We start from the raw sequence: 24,032 nt of genomic DNA, 5'->3' as shown, positions 1-24,032 counted from the left end.
TTAGAGGCTCTAATTGCGACAAAATAACCGTACCGATCGCTCTTTAACATCCACGCCTCGATGTTTCCGGGTTCGGTTCGTGCGCGCGAGTTCTCTATCCAATCTCTCGCACGATTGCCAACTCGATCGTACCCGAGTTCCTCGGTTTTTATCGCTCCGACCCTCTCCTCCGTTGGATTCGCGTTCATCTTGGAAATAATCGGGGAGACTCTTTCTTCTCTTCCCTTCCCTCCCCTCTCCATCCTCGAGCACCCTACTTTTTCTCCGTTCCGTTGGCAAAACGTTGCCGAAACTCCGGCCCACTAAATTATACCCAATATTCGCGCGACGTAACCCTCACTTATCTCTCATCCGAAACACATGGTACGCGACAGCGTCGGGATCTCATCGTCTCGTTCCAGCGGTCGAAGAGTCGGAACAGGGCCGATTCCTCGCCACGGGCACCGGATAATGTCTCACTTCGCCACGCGAGCTCCGAGAACCGACTCGTGTGTTCTCTTCTTCGCCGAAATCCACTTAGATCGCGCGCGCGTTTTCGCTCCTCGCCTCGCGGATCGAATGGAAACGTCAAAGAGAAAAGGACCCAATTTCGAAAAGCCGCGTCGAAAGAATCGTCACGTTTAATTCCCCTCGTTCCCGCCGCAACAACGCGATCGCAAATACGGGAACGTGTTTCCCTCCCTCGACACCGATTCCGAACTACCGGGTTCTGCCGTAGTTTCGAATCCGACGGTTCACGGACCTTCAAAGTCGTGGAACCGGCGACCAATTGAAACTGATTTTCGAGTTTCGCTCGAGAAAATTATAGACCGTGTATGGAAATTCGGATTGTGTCCGCGGAGATTCCAAAAGTAGGTTTGGAACGACGCCCGGCTGCTTCCAACCCCGGCACGTACCTCGAATCTTTTTCGACCCATCGCGTCCTCGAAATGTATTGTTTCGTTTTTATTTTTTTTTCAACCGAAGCTATTGTAGTAAATGCCACTTCTGGGTGGAATTATAAAGTTAGAAAGGCGAGTTACACGGATGGAGGTTTTTTCACTCAAAGATTTTCAGCGAAGATTGTAACACGTTCCATGCTTCGAACTTTATCGTACCAAACTCGATTATTAATATTGCGTTTGGTTTCAAATACTTTAGTAGTTTCGTTACATATTATAATGTAATATATAAAAAAATTAATTACGATTACAAAGTTTTATATTTTATAAAGTAAAACGACATTACCGAATATAAGAAATATCATTGGGAAATTTCGAGAACGAGAAACGACTTCTACTTACTTCGTAGCATACCGTACCTCGGTGTCAACAACTCGCGGTCCATTCACAGCTATCGCATTTTGTCTCGAGCCCTCCGTAGCGAAAGGGTTAACGTTGAAATCGCGTACGCGTATCTTTCGCAAAAAAAAAACGCATCTTCGTCGATTTCGTTGTACCGAAATCGACCGTTTTCGAGCAGCGTCGTTTCGTGGTCGAAACGGGCCACGCGTCACGATAGTATTTAAAAACCGCGACTAAAATGAATTCGCGCGACCGATCGATCCGCAAGGAAATTACTTTTCGATACGGTGGAACGAGGCGGGGGACGTTTCGGCCCTGGTCCCGTCGGGGAACCGCTAAACGAATCACGATCAAAGGGAACCCAGTCGATAGAGACGCGCGAAATTGTGCCAAGGTTCGGTACTCGTCGATCGACGAGTAGGTCCTCGTTCGATAACGACAAAAGGCTCGGTAGTATCCATCTTGGAGAGTCCTCGCGACTCGTATCGCATTGCGGCCTAATCCTACCTAGCGCGAGGGAGAGGACGACTTTGATAGTTAAGACGTCTCTCGACGCATCCGTAGAGGCTCTTGATCGAGAAACGGGGGTTTTCCCTGACTGGGAGAGGGTTGTTCCGTCCTCTACGCGGGTTTCGAAGAGCCGCTCCCCCTTCCGAAGGCGGCGAAGGAACGAACGGGAAACCGACGAGAGGAAAAGGGACGGTAGAGCGGTCTGTACGGGGTGTAATCATCAAAGTGACCCACACCCCCGTTAAACGGCTCACGCCTCGATCACAGACAAGCGAGCCCGTGCTACGCTACCGCCGAGTGATACCAAGGCTGCCGGCGGCCTAGGGTGTCACGGTGGATTTAATTAATGCAATTTAGCATCCATCCATCATCTCTCGCGTTTTTGCGTTAACGAGAGCCGTCGCCGGCGTCGCCGCTGTCCCCGTTGTTGCTGCTACCGCCGCCCGCGCGCCCAGGAGAATCACCGGGGACACTTTGACGACGAGCGAGCCTCTCGATTATATCGACACCTGGACCGGCCCCGATGGTGCACCCCTCGCTACCCCGTACCGACTAGCCCGTTTCCCTCTGCGTCGACCAACCTCTCTCCAGCGCGACCAAATCGGGGCTTTATGGTCATCCGTCCGTATTAAACTCTCTTCGTCATGGAAGGCGAACGTTAACCGAGTCCGTGAACGCGCACGTCCGTCTATGTACGCGTGCGAGCGTGTTACCGTGTGTACGTGGTGCCCGGGCGGCAGCTGCCGATACATCCTCCATATCGACGCGATAGACGTCCCGGGATAATAATAAAAGTATTAGACGTCGGCCGAAAGACGAGGAAAAAAGTAACGGAAGAAGGAGAAGGAGCAAAAAAAAAAAAAGAAAAAAGAAAAAAAGAAACGCAGCAGGGATTCCACGGTGCATCCACGCGCGCAGATTGCAGCCGCGCGTTGTTCGCGCGAACGTAACCAACGAACGCGTACCCGGAGTCTGAAGAGAAGAGATGGATCGAGGCGCCATACTCTCGATGAAACGGTGCCCGTATAATCGGGGGAGGACGATCGGTTTTCGTTGCTCTTTTTTTCTTTTTTTTTCTTCTTTCTTTCTTTCTTTCGGTTTTGTACTCGACCGGCCGTTGTCGCCTCGCGTAGCGGTTTCATAAAGCCTTCGACACGCTCCGCGCGAAACTTGGTACGGTGAATTTGCGCCCGGGCGACGAGCCATCTCCCTCGAACCGATTTACGAACGACTTTATCGGGAAACGTATAATCGGGCCGGGTCGCGCGAGAACATCGACGTCCAGTTTCCACTTTTCTTTCTTTTTTTTTTTTTTTCTCGCAAAGGAACCGTCGTCGGTCAGCCGAGATCGTTTACCCACGGTGGCTGGAAATCGATTCACCGTCGCTTTGCTCCAATCGTCCGGGGAACCATTTTAATTTTTAATCTCGCCGCGCGAGCTAATCACCGGACACGTGACTCTGCCCCGTCCTTTCCACGCTTTTCGCAAGGAGCTCGCGACTTCTTGCGTCACACCCCCCGGGGGACCGGGAAAGTCAATAGCGCGTGATATCGGTTTCCTCGCGACGAGTTCGCCTCGCGCGAGAATTCCAAATATTATTATCGGCATCGTTTCATCCGCCGGGGACCAATTAAGGGAAAGTTCTACTCCGTTCTCTGTTCTTCTTCAACTCGTTCGTCGATGCGAGCATTCGAATAATTTTTGTTACGATCGGCCAGCTAAATCCAACTTCAAGGGTAATTCATCCCGTACGATCGTCGAATTCGTTCGACGAGTTTAACAATAGAACAGCTTGACCAACACAAGTCGGTTGATTATCGCTTTTGTCCGACCACGAGTCTCCGTTCTCGCGTGCGGGAACTTCTCTTTTGATCGACTTTTCGCAAGTTTAGCGAATTAGAAGGACCAAGTGCGAGAACCTTCGCGGATTTCAGCTCGTGGACAGAATTCTCCTCGACGATAATTGAAATCGTTCGTGAATCGAACGGTTCGGTTCGAAATTCTCCGAGAATATTACCGTTTGCCACGCGACCGCCAATCGTTCGTTTCGCGTATGGTAACCTCTTCGATCGACTATTCGCAATTTTAACCAATCGAAGAAATCTGTTTCGCGTGTCCACAGATCTTCGTACGGACGTATTAGGTTGTTCGGGAAGTCATTACGTTTTCCAAAGTGGAGAATATATAATTTAATGAAACGTTTGTACACTCTAAAAAAATTGTGTTTCATTTTCTACAAAAAAATTAAATGACTTTCCGAACAACCCAATACATTGAAGTCGACTCTAGGGATTTGAGGTCTTCGAACGGATGCAGATCGTAGCAGAGCGCTAAAGATTAAAAGTGTTGTAAAGTTCAGATTACAATATCTAGTTTATTATAATATGCAGGGATCTCGCGTATCTAGTAGTATAGTTATTGTATATATAAAAATATAAAGTCCGAAGAAATTCGTATGCAGTGATATGTCGTGACGTGAACGACGACAGTGTCGTGTGGTCTTCGTGACTCTCGACTTGGAATTGAACAGAAAAAATCCAAAAGAAAAATAGTTTATTATGATATACAGGGATCTCGCGTATCTAGTAGTATAGTTATTGTACATATAAGAATACAAAGTCCGAACAAACGCGTATACAATGCTATGTCTTGATGCGAACGACGACAGTGTCGTGTGATCTTCATGATTCTCAACTTGGAACTCGACTAAAAAGAAAAACCAAAAGTCAATGTCCAAACCGTTGACCGCGCGGCGGACAACCCTTCCGTGCCAATACGAAGTCAGTCCTTAAAACCGACATCGACATCTGGCACCCTTAAGATCGTTGTTGCATTCATTCCAACCGAATTTTCTCGGCTCGGTTAAAACTACCGCGCGTGAAAAAGTGTGATTCAGCTTCCCAGAGAATTACCGTAACATCCTGGTGGCCGGCACGATCGTTTAAAAGACTGCCGCTGTCTCGAAAACGCGGCTGGTCGTTTCGCGAACGAAGAAACGTACTTTCTCCATCTCCGACGGGAATGCCAGCCGCAAGATGAAACGTCACGATCGTTCAACGGGATCGCGGTTGTTTTGTAACCGCGTCAAGAAGGAATCCGGCCGGGTGCGCGGAGCAAAGATCGATTGCATCGAAATTGGGGCGTGCAGCGAGCCACGAATCCCGATGTGTTTGTTCTTTACAGAATCGAAAGAGAGAAATTGGAATCGGGACGGTGTAATCGCGCAGCGGTTTCGCTCAGGGGGGAATGGCTCCCGATAAGGCGAACGCGAGAGAATCTTCTTCTCGAACGTGATGTTCGCCGCGCCAGCCGTGGAAATGACCGCGATCTCGGCCAATAGCGCGCCAGGACGAAGGATTTCGAGCTCGTGAACAGGATTACCGGACGAGCTGTGGTTACGGGGATCCGGTGTAACGCCCCTCGAAGGACGCGTATCCGGCCAACGTCGTACGTTCCGGCCGCGGAAACGTTACCGCGAATTTTAACACCCGTTATTGTCGCCCAATTTCGAACACGAGCGATCACGGTGAGTGGGTTACGCCCGGTGTTGCAATTTCGACGTTTATCCCCGCGATTAACGGGATTCATCAATATCGTGGTACGCGTTAACGATTTATCGCGTTCTACCAACGTTCCGAAACTGTGCGTCGATAAACGGAGACGGACAGTGGCTGGTCGTCGAACGGACAACGAGAATACGCGGAAACGCGATCTTTTGTTACTTGGTCGTTGAATATTTGTATTCGATGTTGTATTAAGGTGGTTACGATTGGCGTTGGAAGAACGATCGAACGAGAACGTCATAGATTGGAAAATTTGGTAAATTTGTCCAACGTTGATCGATGATACGTTCTTAGATCCACGACGAAGGTAATTACGATACTGGCAAAAGGACGAAAAAGCCGGAAGAGTCCGAGCATAGAAGACGTGTCTAAATCGAGTCCGTCCTGTCTCGATCGATTGTAATTGTTTCGATCGAGAGACACTCCCCACGACGTTAATCTTAATCACGCTTTCGTTAATTTATCGACGATCAAGGATGCATCGAGAGCGATTCGTTTACCAACGTTCGACTCGGAGGAAACTTTAAAGACGTTTCGATCATTCGACGATGACGAGTACGTACGCGTGATCGAAAAGAAGTTTCGAAATAAAATAATAAATTGTAACCGACGCAAGGCGCGTAATAAAAGAAAGGTGGGTTATTTTCCTCGTAAAAGGTCCTTCAACTACGACTTACTTCGTCGAAAATCCACCGACAATATATATTTATACGCAATATATTAGATTGTTCGGAAAGTCATTTCGTTCCTTTTTTTTTTTTTGGTGAAAATGAAACATGATTTTTTTTTAAGTGTACGAACATTTTATTAAATTACATATTCTTCATTTTGGCATATAAAATGACTTTCCAAACGATTCAATATATTTAATTAAAAAGTTCCACATTTTCATTCCAAAATCCTACAAGAATAAAGAAAAGAACAAGTCATACCAACACGTAACCGAGAGATTTGTAATACAAAGATGACTCGTCCAAGCGCGACTCTCGATGCTCCAGAAATCAACGATTTCGATTGCACATCGACGCGATAGTCATCAAGACCGTACGAAAAGGTACCGAATCGCGAAATCACCGATAATTTCCCTCGTACCCAACGAAACGAGCCCCTTTGGCCAAAATTTAATTATCATCTTTTAAGTAACGAGAAAACCGGTCGGCTGTGAATTCGTTCTCCTTTTCAGCGCGGTGGATCGCACGTTTGTTGTTACTTTTCTTGACTCGGAAAGCTCGTTGTTTTTCGATCGAGTCGCGGCGGATCGGGAACCGCGACAACGGGCGCGTTAAGCAACGTTTAGCAACGGCGTGTACATTTTTCACGGCAATATGCTTACCGCCCGGTATAACGATCGCGTCCAATGAATGCTGCTTAATTGGTGGTCGGGGTCTCTAATTATATGGCTGATTGTCGATGCGCCCGTCGCCGGACGACCGCCATCTGCATTACCAGTGATTACAGTGATGTCCGCTCGAAACGATCGAGCTGTCCCCGTCGCATATTCCTGCCCTCGATCGCCCCGGCCAATCCGGCCTGATTATACATTCCGTTTCGGGGGATTCGGCCAGTAGTGCATTTTTCACGAGCAGTTAACCGAAGTAATTAGCCGCCGGCCTGCAAGCAGCCGGAATAAACGGCCTATCCTGGAAAGCATTCCGCGGCGTCAACCCGGATCGATGGTACCCCACGGCGAGAACCTTTTCGAACCCCCCGAGACGTCGATTATCAGTGTCAATCGTTAGAAGGAAAAATCTGGTCGCGAAGCACCGAAGAAAAGAACGATTCCTCGTACGGTTTTTCGAAGAGGGTTGTACGGAGGCAGCGAGATAAAATGGAATCGAATGTACACGGGAAGGGTCGTGTGTCTCGAAATGAGCGACACCGAGAAATAAATGAAAAAACGTGGAATACAAGTTTTTTTTTCTTTTTTTTTTTTTTCGACGGCTTTGTTTTCCAGACGACCGATTTTAAAATTGTTTGCGGTGCACGCTCGTATTTCGCTGAAAATCGGTTTAATGGATTTCCGTGGAAACGTCGCGTTTAACAACAATCTATACGGATCGTTTGGGACGGGAAATGTTTTTTTTTTGTTTTTTTTTTTTTTTTTTGGTGCCGTAGCTGACATTGTACCGCTTCGCGTGCGAGTAACTAAAAATTAGCGATCGTCGAGTACTCGCGTGCCGAACGCGTTCGAAGGGTATCCTCCAAGTTGATTTTCATTGGGAACGAAAACGACCGAGGTGGAATTTCCTTGCACGGGACCTTGCGGGATTTTCGTTCGCTCGTCGAGAGGATCGAACGAACGTGAAACGTAATTTTCGTAAAACGGTCGACGCGGGTATCTTGAAAATTTTAGAAAGCGAGGAAAAATACTTGCCCGAGGTCCGTGCGGAATTAACTTTTCCACGGATCCGGTTTAGAAACGAACGCACGGTTTGCCGTATGTGCGAATTACTTTGTACAATTAGTAGAAAGTAAAATTGTTCCGTTACAGATCCAGGTACTGTATCGTGCGAAATTTCTTTGCAATTGAAAAGCGATTTGAAAATAAAATCTTCGTCCGTAAGAAGTAACGTTACGGTAGAAAAATTAACCGTTCGTTGGACAGTATCGTGATCTTCGAACTGGTATAAAATTCGGCGAAATAATCGATTTTGCGATAAACGATGAAGTTCTATTTTCATCGATGGGGAAACGTTCGGATTAGAATAAATGTTCGCGAATAAAGCGGTTACCGAAAACCACGGGCCGACGAACGATCCGTTTGTTCTAATACAGGAACATTAATTCTCAGTCGCACTGGCACACGCGTCTGCGCCCGAGCCCGCACACAGACACACACTCGTAACAATTGCTTTTAATTGCATCGACCGTCCGGTTAATTGTCTAGACAACGGAGCTTGATTGAAGGCGCAAAACGAACAGAGTCCGATAACGATTCTCAAACTTTTCTTCGTTCTCCGCGTATTGTTAAGGACACCGATATTGAATAATTTATACCGCGATATGGGCGAAAGAAAAAAAAGGAAGGGTTTCCTCTCGGTTCAATTAACGCTCCCGTCGAGATAGTTTCGTCTTTTAATTTCACGAAATACGTGTCCAAAAAAGAGACGAGGGAAAAAATCCGGCGGACCGCGTCCCGTGAATATTCGGGAGAAAAAATTTGCACGAACGAAAAGTATTTCTCGTGGGACGTTTCGCGGCGGTAATTAACATTGAAATAATTTTCTTCGAATTAGAATTGTTTCGAGGACGCTTTTGTCGGAATCAATTCGTTCGATCCGATTCAATTCCGCAACAATAACTCGACATTATACGAATCAAACGAACGTTGATATTCATGAGCGGAAAGTCAGAGGGTGGATATATAATTGCGTTAGCCGTACATCCCGGGTAGAACCGAGGTTGTCTTCTACGAATCCCTTCGTCGTTTCGATTCCTGACGAATAATCAGTCGCGTTACACGCGATTCCACCCCGGTAGCCGACAAAATTGCGTTAAACCGTGCTAAAAACCGCGTCGCGTATTTTACGGAATCCTGCGTTACTGCGTTCGAGACGCAAACGTTGCGAGTATATCGAACAAATGGTAACTCGGCGAAGAGAACGATCGAATTCGCGTTTAAAATAAATTGCCGAGTTTACAGAGACTTTAAACGCTGCATCTTTGAAATCAAACTTCGCGTTATCGAGTCGAACGATTTTTTTTTCAAACGATATCACGAGCTATTTAAAAATAGATAATATTTTCGGTACGAGGAGACGGTCCCTTCGATAACATTTCTCGTCCACGAACGCCGCTCTTCGTACTCAAAATATCGCACCCCTTTGTTCTCGGTACTTCCTCGAACGTAGATTTTCATCCCTTCTAGAAACGAAGCAACTTCGAGCGCGAACTTCTCGACGTGTTCGTGGTCAAAGTACGCGATCGCAGTGTGGAATAATTTTTCGAAGGAGAGTTTACGCGTTCGCGATAATTTCGCTATTCGAAGACGAGGGATATTTTCCGGGACGTAGGGGCGAGATTCCTCGAGAAGACTCGCTCGTAAATATAGCTTCCTCGTTTCTTCGCGGTTCCCCGAAACGTGGGTTATCATCCACGTGGAAACGAAACGATTTCGGAGCGTAATCTCGCCCAGGGAAATTTCAAACAGGGTCGAAGCGATCCGCAGCCGAGCGGATCGCGTTTCGCGAGCTTTCGTGCCGAATTAGCCGCGATCGTGTCCCGATAAACGGACCGGGAGGAATCGGACCGGTTACCAGTCGTCGGTAGAAACGACCAGGACGATCGTACGAGGTGAACCGATCGTTCGATCGCGGTGGACGTACGCCATCGAACTCGGACGTCGCGCGTCCAACCTGGCTACAATAATATCCGTGACACGCGGATAGACGTCGCCGGGGAGTCGAAAGTGGAAGCGCCGGCGAGTGGATACGGCAGATGACGGGCACGCCTTTCAGTTTTGTGCGGCGAGGGGAAATTGAAACAGCTAACCGCGTTGGTGTCGAGGGTGGCGAAACTGGGGGTGGAGTGGCGGAGCTCGACGAGACAAAGACCGAAAGACGGGAGGCGTGTGCGGAGAGAAGGAAACAGAGGGACGCGAAGAAGACAGACAGAGAGAGAGAAAGAAAGAAAGAGAGACAGATAGACAGAGAGACAGAGAGAGAGAGAGAGAGAACGCGACGAGAAACCGGGCAGGCTGAAAGAGGAGCAGAAACAGGGGTTGGGAATCTGTACGGAGAAAGCGAGAACGAAAGCAAGCGAACGGGGAGAGGAAACGGTCGAGGAGGGAGAGTCAGGGCTACGCGGGAGAGATTCAATCAAACGAACGCATATAAATGAGTCGTTTCAGGGTAAAACTGAATTATACGCCCGGCGCTGGCATGCCCACGGCCGCCGGCCGTGTACGTACTCGCACGAACACGAGCCGAGAGGATCCTGGGTTGCGAGCGCGGCCCCACGGAGCCCGTTGTGTATACAACGAACATCCGCCCGAGCTGGTCCCTTACCCCGTGGACCCTTACGCGCGGAGATACGTTCGGATAACGCGGGACCGTTCAATGCGCGACGGAAAACCCCTCGAACGATCGAGCCACGGACTCGTAAAATGCCCGGAGAGATCTTTATCCGCGAACCGCCGCCGAAGAAGCTGCTCGAGACCGATACGCGCGTCGGGGAATCTTCGCGCGAGCCGAGGGGGTTGCCACCCCTCTTCTTCTCGCGAAAGAAGCTTCCACGGTGTCGTCCCGTGACGCCGTTTGCACGATAACGAGCGTTCAAAAAGGAACCACCATGGGGAGAATTCACCGGGAAACGTCGCGCGTTACGCTGCGAGTAATCGCGAGGAACTGCGCGATGCCTTGTTTTTTCACCGCGATGGTATCGTTTCTGTAACGCCAGCGGGCCCGTGTTTCCTCATCTATCGTGCACCTCCACGGATATCCGGTGAAGTAGGTATACAGTTCCGTGTAGCAGTTCCTGGAAACTTGGACATTCCTTACGGCGTTCGCGTCCTTTTACACGCGTGAACTAATTCGATTTTTTTTAAGGGTTTCTGTTGGCGATTGCACACTGCGGGTTGATAGTCTTCAATATTGCTTCTATAATACAGATTTTGAACGTTTAATGCTTTGATGTACAGTTTACAGAATGATTCTCAGTGTGTGTTTACAATGTTAGGTTCTCACGAGAGGCTGGGGATAAGAATGTTCCAAGTAAAGGACGAGTACGGTATATACAAGTATTTAACATTTCTAATCAGAGATGTCGCGATTAGTGACTTTTGGATACTCTGACATCTTTGAAAACGAGGGAAATAAGGCTTGATGTATTAGAAACACGATTTTTTTAGAATGTTTTATATACATTTTATTAAATTATATATTCTCCATTTTGGAAAACGAAGTGACTTTCCGAACGACCCAATATTTCGCGAGTGCGAATTAACGTTCTTTATCGGACCGATTGCGCCGAGCCACGTGTCACCTTTTCGTTTTCTTTTTGTTCTTTTCTTAAGAGACAACGACACGCGCGTGTACTCGTAAGATAAAGGGAGAATTTATGCTGCGATTTGCCTGAAATGAAACGGAACAGGTACCTATTCGGGTACCGTGGTACCGTTCGAAGACATCCAGCCCCGAGTCGAGCGATGAGATTACAGCGCGAAAGTTCGCACCTTCGATCACAGACCGTGAAAATTGAAGCTCCATCAGCTCGATCCTTCGCGTTCTTTGAGAACCGCGAGTCTTCGAGCCACGTTCCACGGGATTTCTTCTCCCTCGAAATACGAGGGGTGTCGTATTTTTTCTACACGGTCTGTTCGTAGCTGAATGTTCAACAGCGGGGGACAGAAGGGACTGTTTAAAACCCTATTCCCTATCCAGGACGATATTTAAAGACTCAACGTTGCTTCGTAGAGAGAGGCGCCACCCTCGTTTGCGAAGGGGCTCCGGCGAACACACACCGGGAAACATTCCGCGCGACGTATCGTATAATATCGTTGCACGCGTTGTAACGATTTAGCGTGTTCCAGTAACGTTCCATCGGGTCGATATCTCAAGTTCCATCTCCACGGAGATGATCACATTTTGCTCGACGACGAAACGACAGAGAGTGTTTGCAAAACAAATATTTTCGCGTATACGTGAGCGCGACCTTGACAGAGTCAACGTAAGGTTCCTTTTACGAAACAACGGAGCCATCAACGACGAAACAATCTCGAGGAACTATCCAACCGAAAGATACGTCCCTGATCGTCAACGATGACTTTCGACGTACATCCTCGAGCCTCGATAGAACGTTTGACACAGAAAGACGTTTGTCCGAAGCGCAACGAAATGGACGCGCACCCTTAACGCCGACGCGAAACGAAACTAGCGAGGGAAAACAAGACAAAGACGGATTCCTCTGGCACGCCGCGGCCAGAAAATTAAATAACCAAACTTTTCGCGGAAAGATTCCAGGGGTTACTTTGGAAGGCAACGGGCGGCCATGGAAGGGTGGAGGGGAGGGTTAGATGGACGACGAATGGCGGTGAAGCGACTGGAAAGAATCAAAAGAACAAACGGTAGCAACGGGGGTGAGCCCCGGCAAGAACTGTAAGACAAACGTGACTCTGCCCGCCATTTTGTGCCCTCTGTATACCATGTCGGACTTGGCGTCGCTTCAACGAATTTTCGAACTTTTCGCCGTCTTTCTGTTCGACGCTCGCTATTCTTCACCGTCTCGGCGGTCTCCATCGCGAACCACCAAAAAGTTTCCCGGGATTTTTTTCCCTTCCCCTTTCCTGGTGCTTGATTTTCTTTCGGCCAAGTTTCTTCTCGTTATGCCAATGACCGGGTATCGTGGCGCAGGAAAATTCGAAAGTTAGTTGGCCTGCTAACCCGACGCGCGATCGCTCGATAACCGATCGAGGGGAAACGATAAAACGGCGCAAAACTCGTCCAATTTGTCTTCGAAACTGAACATAGCAAATGGTCGAACGACGATTCGGATCGTACATCTCGCAAATTTTTGTGCTACCTCGAGATCCTTTAGGTTTGCTCGCACTTTTATACCAAAGAGCTACATTTCCTTAACCTTTTATGGTTGTACCTTTGGCCTCAGCCACTACAGCAAGGAATCATATTAATTTTGTACTTTGTTCAACTATGTATTAGGTTACACTTTCTCCGAACGAACCTGAATGTCTAAAGAATCTGTTCACGAACGAAATCCAGTAAAGAGGAAAGACTTAATGGAAAACTGCATATATCGTGGCATTATGAAGGTGGAAAAAGTAAAGATTGTTGTGTACGTTGAAATGGAAAGATTAAGGGCGGAAGACGCCAAACTAATTATTTTTGCGATACGTGTAGTCGAAAAGGACATACAGGACTGTACGTTGGAGATTGTTTTGAAAGATACCATAGGATAGAGAACATTTGCACTTCGGCTAATAAATATTCTGTATCTCTCGACTTTTTCAATGTATCTAAATTGTAATATCTTTTTTCTTTAATCGACGCATTATGTTTATTTTTTTTTATAGATCAATGGGTTTATTGCCCGTATATAAATAAATAAATAAAACTGTTGGTCGTGCTCAGATTTTTCGACATTACTGGAAAAGCCTTCTCTTACGTCGCACTCACCGGTTTTATTTACATCTGTATAAGTAACTTCTAAATCTCAAAATATATTGAAACACATTTCGTATAAACGTTGTATCGTTCCCGGAGAAAAAAGAAATAAAAATTTCTCGAACATTCTTTCTACTAATTTACAGTCCCCCGATAGTACAGTTCCTGTGTCGGATTAACATGCTTGCGCAAAGATTTCGAGAAAATCTTCCTCGTAAAATGGAAGTGTACCGCATCGTTGCAAATTATTCGTTTCTACTTTTATATTTATCATCACCGAATTCCCGTTCGTAGATTTTTCGGATTTATACGTCGTACACGGAAGACGACAATACCAGACGCTCGTAAAATCGTCTCGATTTCGTTCGTCCGATGGAAAACAATTTTCGCTACGCTAAAACGGGAGCAAAAGTTTCCCAATTGGAATTTCACGCGGCGGTGGATCCGCAAACGGTCGAAAACACGGATGTATCGGTTCGCTGCTGTCAATATGCCAACACGATGGACGGAATCTCGGTACGGAATTAATACGACCAGGAGAGTCCTGTTTCTCAACGGAGAGGGCTGAAAATTCGGGTGTTTGAATATCGGGCAGCTCCTCACCTAAGCGAAGCTACTACCTTCGGAGGCGTCGTCAGCAATCAGTAAACACAATAAAGGAGCGACTGCTTTGAGGCCCGTAGACGCTGATAATTGGACGAGGCTTTCGCAATACAGGCTTTAACCGATCCCTTCTCGTTCGTTCCTGTGTCGACCGGGTCCGAGGTGTCCAGAATAGCTCGAGGTAACGAGGCAATCTAGAAACGCGATTTGGCTTAACGACAAAAGCGATTTCCAATCACGGGGAACAACAGGGACCGTCGACTTGCATAACCCCAACCGAGGCACGTTTTCACGAACGAAGAAAACACCCGAGACCGCTAATTCATCGGGTTTGAAACACGAGTAAATCGATTTCTTTATACAACGAACAGGACACCGTTGGGTCCGGGATCGTGTAATTACGTTCAATCGGAAACGGAATTTCCTCATCAAGGAGACGTTCGATTTCGATCCCGATGCAACATCGCGGTCTCGCGAATAAAACCTGGACATTTTCGAGTGAAATTCGTATTTTATTTTCGTTACGGAAATCGTTGAATTCGATGCTCGTTAACGCCTCCGAAACCATGTATTTCATATCGAATAGTAAATAGCGCCGGTATGAGATTGATATCGGTGTGATTGAGTGCGAATGAAAAGTGTTTGGCTCAGAGCATCGAGTGGATGTTTTTAGTTTGGAGTAGGATATCAATTTTCGGGAGTGTGCACGAATCGTTGGAAACAGGTCTGGAGTTTTCAGGCTGAAGGAGATGAACATTGAGGTTGAGGAAAGGGTTTTGTTACGCGTGGTCGGAAAGTTCAGATTCGTGGCTTAAATATATTAGGTTATTCGGAAATTGTTCATTTCGTTTATTTGGTGAAAATGAAACATGATTTTTTTGAAGTGTATAAACATTTTATTAAATGTTTTATTCTCCATTTTGGAAAACGAAATAATTTTCCGAACGATCCAATATTTTACATTATTATTATCGAAGAGGTGTATTGTTAACCTACCTGAACGCCTAACATTCTTCTACACAACGTTTACGAAAATATCAACGAAAATATCTTTCTATACGATATAAGCCTCTGTCCGGTCCCGAACGAACATACACAGAAAGTCGTCGTCGTCAGAATTGTAAAGCGAGAGTTTCGTGTTTAAATAAATTTTACATTATTATCATCATCAAAGAGATGCATTGTCGTTAACCTCCCTGAATGCCCAACATTCCTCCGCAATAGAGACAACGTAAAACAGGTACGAAAGTATTTCAGGAAACACTCGTTAGGTTACTAGCACTCTCGAAGTTGTAACAACGAAAGTGCAGCGTTAAAACGTCGTTATTAAAATTTAACTTTGATAAACGATAGTCGACGAGGTGATGTTCCATCGACGGGACCGTTTCGACTTTTAACGCGGACGAAAATATTGTCGTAACATCGAGGAAAATATCCAGCATCTTCGTTCCGGTAGATAGGTAATCTCTTTCGTAACGTTCTCGTTCCAAGTGATTCTTACGACAGTATGCGAGTTTCCTTGGCGAGGTGGTTGCTCGCGGATACATCGCGGAATGCGTGTTACATCGATAATTCGAGATTCGCCTTTCCTTACGTACCGTGATCAAAAGCGAATGCACTTTACGACCGCGCGATAAGAAGCGAAATACAGCATTGGCAAGAGGACGACTCGGTTGTTGGCTCGGTTCGTGGACTCTCGCAAAAACGACTCCGAGGACATCCGGCTTACATTTGCGCATACAATCTGCAGTCAGTTTTACGGCGTGGCGTGTTCGATGAAATTTGTACAACGTCTCGGTGCCCGAGTCGCGTTTTCTCTTCGCGTTAACGGCGATGGCAATTTTCTACTTCTTAGGAAAGTTTAATTCCTCCCCGTAATACTCGATTACAACGCTACGCTTTCGAGACTCGATTTAGAATCTACTCAACGATAAGATCGTTTTCAACGATGAACATTTTTCCCTCGGAACACATTCCCGAAGTTATAAACGAAATTACCAATTTAAACTCCGATTTATCAGCGAAAGAAGTTTATTTCATTTTCCAGAAATTGAACACTTATACAGGGCAGTCCGATAATTACAATTTAGCGCGTTGATTATTTTTCAAAGTGGAGTCGTTCCACGAAAAATTGCGCGCACGTTATATCAATCTATCGAGATAAATATAATCGACCTTAAAACGATCTCGGTGTCATCCACCCAACGACCTATTTCTTTGAAAATTCAATCCCCCCCTCGAAGTCCTCTAACCGAAAGTAGTTTTCAAATATTCAACGTAGTTTCCGAAATACACGCATTTAAAGATTAAAATCTGTTCGAAGGGGAAGGGACGAAGTCTCTTGGGAAATACAACGGTGCCTTAATTTTTTAAACGGATCGCCTTGATACTTCTACGCGAGAACGACCGTCGAGTCGAATCGAAACGCGATCTTCGATGTTTCGCGAGGTGAAAATATTTCCTCGATTGACGACAGTTCTGAGAGTTGACAACGAGATCATGGGTCGGTGATAAGTTTCTGAGTCGACAACCGACGAAACCTATAAAAATTCGAGCACTCGATGATTCCCTCTCTTGTTTCGTTCTTTCGTACGTAAATACGTCCACGCGCCATCTACGTTTGTAACAATCGTACCGATAAAAGTCACTCGATACGATCGTGGTGGCACCCCGTCGCTAACCTTAAACTATGACAAACTCGAATAATGTCCTTTTCCGAGTTTACAAACCGCTGCTTGCAAAAAGCACTCTTTCTACGACGGATCGCACGAGCCAAAAAGTGTCGTCGGGTCCGGTGAAATCAGTTTCTCTCTGTCGCGAACGATCTCGGTAGAAAAGTCAGCGACCTCCTTGGGAGCAACCAGAGTCGGACACCTCGGCGAACGCCGAGATTCGGTGTTCTCGGATGATGGATGTCGACGTTTCCTTGGTGAGGGGTGGAAGAACCCGTAGAACACGCGGGAGCACGACGAAGAGAGAGAGAGACGGATAGATAGATAGATAGATAGATAGATAGATAGATAGATAGATAGATAGAAAGAGAGGTAGATAGATAGATAGATAGATAGATAGATAGATAGATAGATAGGTAGGTAGAGGTAGAGAGAGAGAGAGAGAGAGAGAAAAGAAGACGGATGCAAAGACGAAGACAAAGTTGACCGATGAAGGACACCAGAAACCGGGATCACGCGTGTTCGGGTCGAATAGGAAAACAAAGGGGGCGAAAACACGCGTTGAGCTCGCGAAGAGTTCGAGACGCGGAGGATGGGGGAGAAACGGAACCAGAAGGCCCGTGAGCAAGAAACGAGATTTCATCGGTGCTTGCGTCATCGAGCGCGTTGTAACGCTCCGGCGGGCAGGCGGCAGCGTCGGACGAAACGCAATTTTTCACGAACGCCGTCGAGGCGGAAATCTACCGGAAACCGGAAGCGGGATCGGCGAACGCGCGCCGCGAAAGAGAAACAAAGCGCCGCGGCTGGCCGGACGCTCGCGTCTAGCGTCACCGTACGCGCACGCGCACGCGCCATCGCAAACGCAAACGCAAAAACGCACGACCTTATCTCGACCCGCGACAGAAAGAGAATAACGTCGCTCGATGCATCGCGGTGTTCACTCGTTATTTCGCATAATTGTCGCCATTTTTCACTTCCGATACGAGTAATATCCGCGTCGTGTTCGCGTACCTCCGACGCGACACAATGGAGAGGAGAACGGAGCTTTTTAATGGAGACCTCCGGTTTCGAGTAACAACCCTGTCAACCGTCGAATCGAGGATATTTGATCTCGTCGCGCGATTTCAACCATCTTTTTCAACATCCATGTCGCGCAGCTGTGTCGTGGAACAGCACCGTAATGAAAAAGTTTGGAAGGAATAACGTGGTATCGTTACGTGGGAAATATATGTCACGCGGTTTCGTAATTCGTATTAATGTTCAATGTAATACGACGAGAATGTTTTATTTGGAAAATCTCGGACGATCTGGGTCTCGTGTACGGAAATAAAACTATTATCGAGATTCTTATTATCGTCGTTCGTCGACCTTTTGAGTATGGTGTGTTTTCCAATTTTGAGAAAATTAGTCACTTTGTTTGAAATAATTTATTCATGCCGAACGCTGAGCATAGAGCTTATTTGATTAAAAACTATTCGTCGGCTGGGTGGTCCGTGACACGTTGGTAATAAATATTTCACTCGTAACACTTTCTACAATGGACAGGGCGTGTCACGCGCAGAGAGTGCCAATTGGCTGCGATGATTCAATTGGCGCGTGAAATGCTCAAAGAAGGGGACTTCTCTTTACTTTGTAAGGAAGCTTCTCCCCTAAACGCGTGGTTCAAAATAGCGAACTATCGACAAATTAATATTTGTGCATCAATATTACGATATTTCCGTCGAAACGAACCCTCGACTACCAAAGAACAGTAGCGACAACGAATAACGTAAAAAGAAGCACGTGCTACGAAAAGAAAAATTTTCTCATATAGTTAAAGGATATATTTTCATGTACTATCTTCCAGTATTGTATCTTCCGTTCGTTTGAAAATCATATTTATCTTAAATATCAAAGTTTGTTGCGTTACATTTCCTCGAATACCACGTAACCTCGACATAATTTCAATATTCCCAATGATACTTCACCAGGCAATAGACTCAAGAATATTAGGTTCTTCGAAAAGTGATTTCGTTTTCCAAAATGGAGAATATACAATTTAATAAAACGTTTATACGCTCTGAAAAAAATCGTGTTTCATTTTCACCGAAAAAGAAAAGAAAAACAAAACGACTTTTCGAACAGCCCAATAAAATCCTGCCATCGTCCACGAGACCAGCGACGACATCAATCGCAAGAGTACGCTGTCGGTGGTCCGACCGTGCGAGATACCGTGCAACGGACTACCACAATCGCGAGAGTCCCGCGGGGAAAGTATCAACGACGATAATTATTAAAGAAGTCGCAAAGACTCGAGTCGAGTTATCGTCCGGTCAGGCGCACCACGAGTGGTCGACAAAGCGTCAAGTAATTCGCTGTGTTTATGCATCGAGACCGTACTCGGTAGAGTTTAAAGGCCCCACTTAAACGAAACGAGCGGCTGAAAAGACTCGATGAGAAATATTGAAACAAGGAAAGAAACAAACGGTCGAAGATGCAGAAACGATAGCGCCCGAGTAGAATGGTTCGTGGACCCACAGAGAAATGCAGAAGAGAAACGGGAAGTATCAAAGAGCAAGTAGCTACGTGCAGAGGTAACAGAGAGAGAGAGAGAGAGAGAGACAAGGGGCACAGAGAGCGACGTACGTATTACGTCAAAGGCTACATCGTCGGAAACGGAAGTGAGGTGATGCTTATTCAGTCGGAAGTTGCAACGGAGCTTGCTGGCTTTCACAGAGGGGACGGTGAGGGGAAGGGCGTCCTCCTCTCCGACACAGAAGAGGAGTAAAGAGACAGGAAGGAAGAGCGAGAACGGGATAGCAGAGGACCTATCGGCCGGAAGCCGTAGATACTCTATCTACCGCGACCGCGATAGATAATTCTCTGGAAAACTCGATAAAACCGTTTCGCTTTCTCTCGAGGCGTCGATAGCTCGGGCTACGAAAACTCGCCTACCCTATCGCGGGATCCGTTTTGCCGAATGCTTCTAATTACGATCGGCGCACCTGATACACCGTTTCGGTTCTAAAAGCAACTAGAAATTACTCGCTCCGTGTTTCTTGGCGCGTCGAAGGTCCATGGATCGAATTCAATATCGTACGTGCGATCGCGCGGGCGCACGCGCAAGAGTGGTAACCGTGGTTTTTGGTCCGTGAAGTCGGTTTAGTCAAGTTGGAATAAAATCGAGATATCGAGGTGAGATTTTTTATGTTCTTCGGGTTTGGAATAGGTCGCATGTTACACGTGTCCTTCCGTTCGTCGCGAATTTGAAACATTGTTTTACGAATGGAATGTGGAACGAAACAATGCTAGAAACAGGGGTACGTACAAGAGGACTCGAAATTGTAGTCTTCGGGGACAGGACACACCGAGATAAGAGAACTTCAATTGATAACGTTGATAAGCGTTCTACACGGTGATTCATATTTTTTACATCCGAGGTGGGAACAGTTTCTGAGGTTAAAGCGAACTTTTTTCAAATCACTGCACGAAGTATTATTAGTCTTGATTCCTTTTTGTAACGTAAATATTTTCTCGTCTCGCTGTAGTGTACAGTTTAATGGTAAATATCAAGTCGATTCAATTATCATCGTTAACTGTAATAAATTCCGGATACGTTGAATACCATGTTAAAAACGATTCTTACGATGTTTGCTATTCTCTGTCAACGAAGTATCGTTAAGCGCGTCTTTTCTGTTCGATCGCTCGCTTCGCGCCAAATTAAAAGTAAAAATACCGTGGAGAAAACTGAATCGTGCTCCGCAAAATTAGCTCCGACGCGAAGGAAATCTACGCAAGAAAAAAAAAAGCAAGAAAAAAAAAATTTCAAGCGGAATAAGTAAGTGGGAAGCCTATGCGAGCGGTGTACAATTTCCTAACGACTGGTCGGCCAACGAGCGTAAAATCCGAGAGATTAATTCCTACATAAATCACGTCGCAATTAGGGGTTTACAGTCTCGACGGATTACGTTTCTTTCCTGTGCTCCTTCGGAGAGAAACGTAAATAAATAAACGTTCGCGTTTTCGAAATGGAAACCGTCCTTCTTTGTCGATTCACCGTATTCCATAGTACTTATATTTCGTACAAAATTTGTATCTTTGGTCGATAACGCGCGAATAAAAACGCTCTTTATAAATTGTTGGAAAGTTCAGATTATAATAAGTAGTTTATTATGATATGCAGGGATCTCGCGTATCTAGTAGTATAGTTCCCGTACACACAAGAATACAATGTAGGAACTCGAGGAGTACAATGTGATATGTCTTCGTGACTCTGGACCTGGAACTCGACTGGTAGGAAAAACAAAAACGTAAACGGCCAAACCGTTGACCGCGCGGCGGACGACCCTTACGCGCCAATACGGAGACAGTCCCAAAAATCGACATCTGGCATCCCTAAGATCGTTGTTGCATTCATTCCAACACCCTTCCTCAACAATGATCATTCTTATTTACTTTAAATAACTAAAATAGTCCGCACTTATTAATGAAAAACTTTAACTTCACTTTGCCTAAAGGTTTTGTTAACATATCCGCTAACATTCGTTCTGTGGGACAATATTCGTAGTTCACGATTCCCTGACTATGCACATCTTTTATGTAATGAAACTTAGTGTCTATATGTTTAGTTCGATTATTAAACTTGTCACTGCACACAAGCTTTAAGCAACTTTGGTTGTCCTCATAGATGGTTGTATTCCTTCGATAGCCATCTTCTTCCCCGAAATCTTGAAGCAAACGGTGCAACCACAGTGCTCTTCCTGAGTTGCTTGTGTCGATCCCGGCGTCGACCTTGCGCCGACCCTGATGCTGGATCCCTTCGTTGGATCCTGGCGCCGACCTTGCGCCGACCCTGCTGCTGGATCCCTTCGTTGGATCCTGGCGCCGACCTTGCGTCGACCCTGCTGTATCCTGGCGTCGACCTTGCGTCGACCCTGGTGCTGGATCCTGGCGTCGACCTGGCGTCGACCCTGTTGTATCCTTGATTCTTTCGGAAACGGTATACGCGACATTTTGCCAATGATGCAACACTCGCAAGTTATGCGTTGTCCACAGCTGATTACCCTTATACCTTTAGCTAACCTTTTTTCGCTAAGCTCTTTTACTGCACTTGGGTCCCGATGACCAAACCGTCGATGCCAGGTATGCTGGCAATTTTCGGTGTGCCCAGTGTTACTGTTTCCGCTTGCGACATGTGCCTCTTCGACTACATTTAGCTGGTAAAGGTTTCCAGATGTCGTGGCTCTTGCTAAAAGTTTCCCATCTTTTGAAATTGTGCAGTCTTCTTTAACGAAAGTCAACCTGAAACCTTTTTCGGTTAGCCTTTTGACCGACAATAAATTAGACCCGAGTGACGGAACGTAAAGCACGTTAGTCACTTTCACTTCCAAAACTTTTTCTGCGTCCACTCCACATTTAATTGTTCCCGATCCGATCCCATGCACTTTGACCACTTTGCTTTCGTCTGCAAGGCGCACGTGGCCTTGCCTCTTTGTGTCCAATTCTTGAAAGAATTCCTTTGACGCTGACATGTGGCTAGTTGCACCGGAATCAATGATCCAAATGTGAGGTCTCGCATTTTCTTTAGTTTCGGCTTTCGAGCACGTTTCTTCTGGATTATCCGTCGAAACCTTTGCATAAAAGCTTATATCGTTTGAAGATTTTCCTTCCGATACTGTATTGGCTTTTCCTTGCTTATTTTTCCAGGACTTGTATTTTGTACAGTCACTTTTGTAATGCCCCGGCTTCTTACAAAAATAACAAGTCCTTCTTGATTGGGCACCGCTTCTGCATCCAAAATCTGTTTTCATTGCCGTTTCGGCACCTTGTGCATTCTCCCTTGTGTCCTTTGCCCCTTTACGCCTTTTGAACTCGTCTATTAGTTTTCCCTTTACGAGTTTCAAAGTGAAATCGTTTTCCGGTCTGCTTTCAAGGGCTGTAACCAACGTTTCGTAAGATTCAGGGAGACTTCCCAATAGCATTGCCGCCATTAAATTATCTGGTAGGTTTTGTCCGAGAGCCGTTAAGTCATTTATGTACCCTGACATTATGGTAATGTGTTGCTCCATGTCACCATCTTCCTTCATTACCGTTCGGCACAGTCGCTTTAACAACAGAACCTTACTTGTTAAGGTCGACTTTTGGTGGTAATCCTTTAGTGACTCCCATGCTTCACGTGCGGTTTTCGCATTCCTTATGTGTTGCAACTGAGTGTCTTCAACTAAGAGACCAATTGTGGCACGTGCTTCATTGTCCTTCTGCGTCCACGCAACGGTCGCTGGTTCAGGTTTCTCTTCTGCTATCACATTCCACAATTTTTCTTTAATCAGCAGCAGTTCCAATTTATAACTCCATACCGAATAATTCCCACCGTTTAGTTTCTGGATTGAGAAAGCACTACTTACACCAGACATTTTGACTTGATTCACTTTTATATCACACACACAAAAAAAAAAATTTGTACTGACTTTATAAACACCTTAGTCACTATACACTAGCCCTGGGCCCATAACCTGTTGGAAAGTTCAGATTATAATAAGTAGTTTATTATGATATGCAGGGATCTCGCGTATCTAGTAGTATAGTTCCCGTACACACAAGAATACAATGTAGGAACTCGAGGAGTACAATGTGATATGTCTTCGTGACTCTGGACCTGGAACTCGACTGGTAGGAAAAACAAAAACGTAAACGGCCAAACCGTTGACCGCGCGGCGGACGACCCTTACGCGCCAATACGGAGACAGTCCCAAAAATCGACATCTGGCATCCCTAAGATCGTTGTTGCATTCATTCCAACATAAATTCGTATTGTTTTCTTTTCTTTTCCATTTTTATTTTCAATATCGGTAACTTTCCAGAGGAAAACGATCGAACACCTGTATCGGTCGAGGGACTCGCCGAATTACCGATAATCGAAACGCACGGTAAATTCGCGCGATCCGCGCGAGCCGAAAAGCTTCGAGCGAAGGAACGCGGAGGAAACAGCTCGCGCGGAAGAGACGCGTCAGACGTTGAGAGACTCGCGTGAAATGGAGAACGCGCGAACGACGAAGGAAAACGGAGCGACGAGCATGGAGGGTAGGGAAGGTAGATAGGGTTTACCACCACCTAGACTCGTCGTTCACGAATGGTGTGACGATGCGTGATTAATATCGAAATACGAATGACTTTATTCATGAGGGGCCGCCCGCGCCTTGTTATGCAGATCGAATTTGCGGTTAAATCATATGGTGCTCGCCTCGCGATCCCGCGCTCGTTAACGCTTTCCTCGCGTTCTCGCTCGCGGCGCCGTGGCGAAATCA

The 24,032-nt window shown here is 46.2% G+C and overlaps 1 protein-coding gene across 1 annotated transcript in view; it reads right to left on the bottom strand.

The window, feature by feature from the left end:
• The window catches only part of Sema2a (Semaphorin 2a), a 345,009-nt gene that overhangs the window by 319,954 nt on the left and 1,023 nt on the right, over nt 1–24,032 (bottom strand). The window lies entirely within an intron of this gene.

The sequence above is a fragment of the Ptiloglossa arizonensis genome, chromosome 13 (genome assembly GCF_051014685.1).
Source record: "Ptiloglossa arizonensis isolate GNS036 chromosome 13, iyPtiAriz1_principal, whole genome shotgun sequence".
Lineage (NCBI taxonomy): Eukaryota > Metazoa > Arthropoda > Insecta > Hymenoptera > Colletidae > Ptiloglossa > Ptiloglossa arizonensis.
The sequence above is the reverse complement of the archived record's forward strand: the minus strand, read 5'-3'. Positions and strand labels throughout refer to the sequence as shown.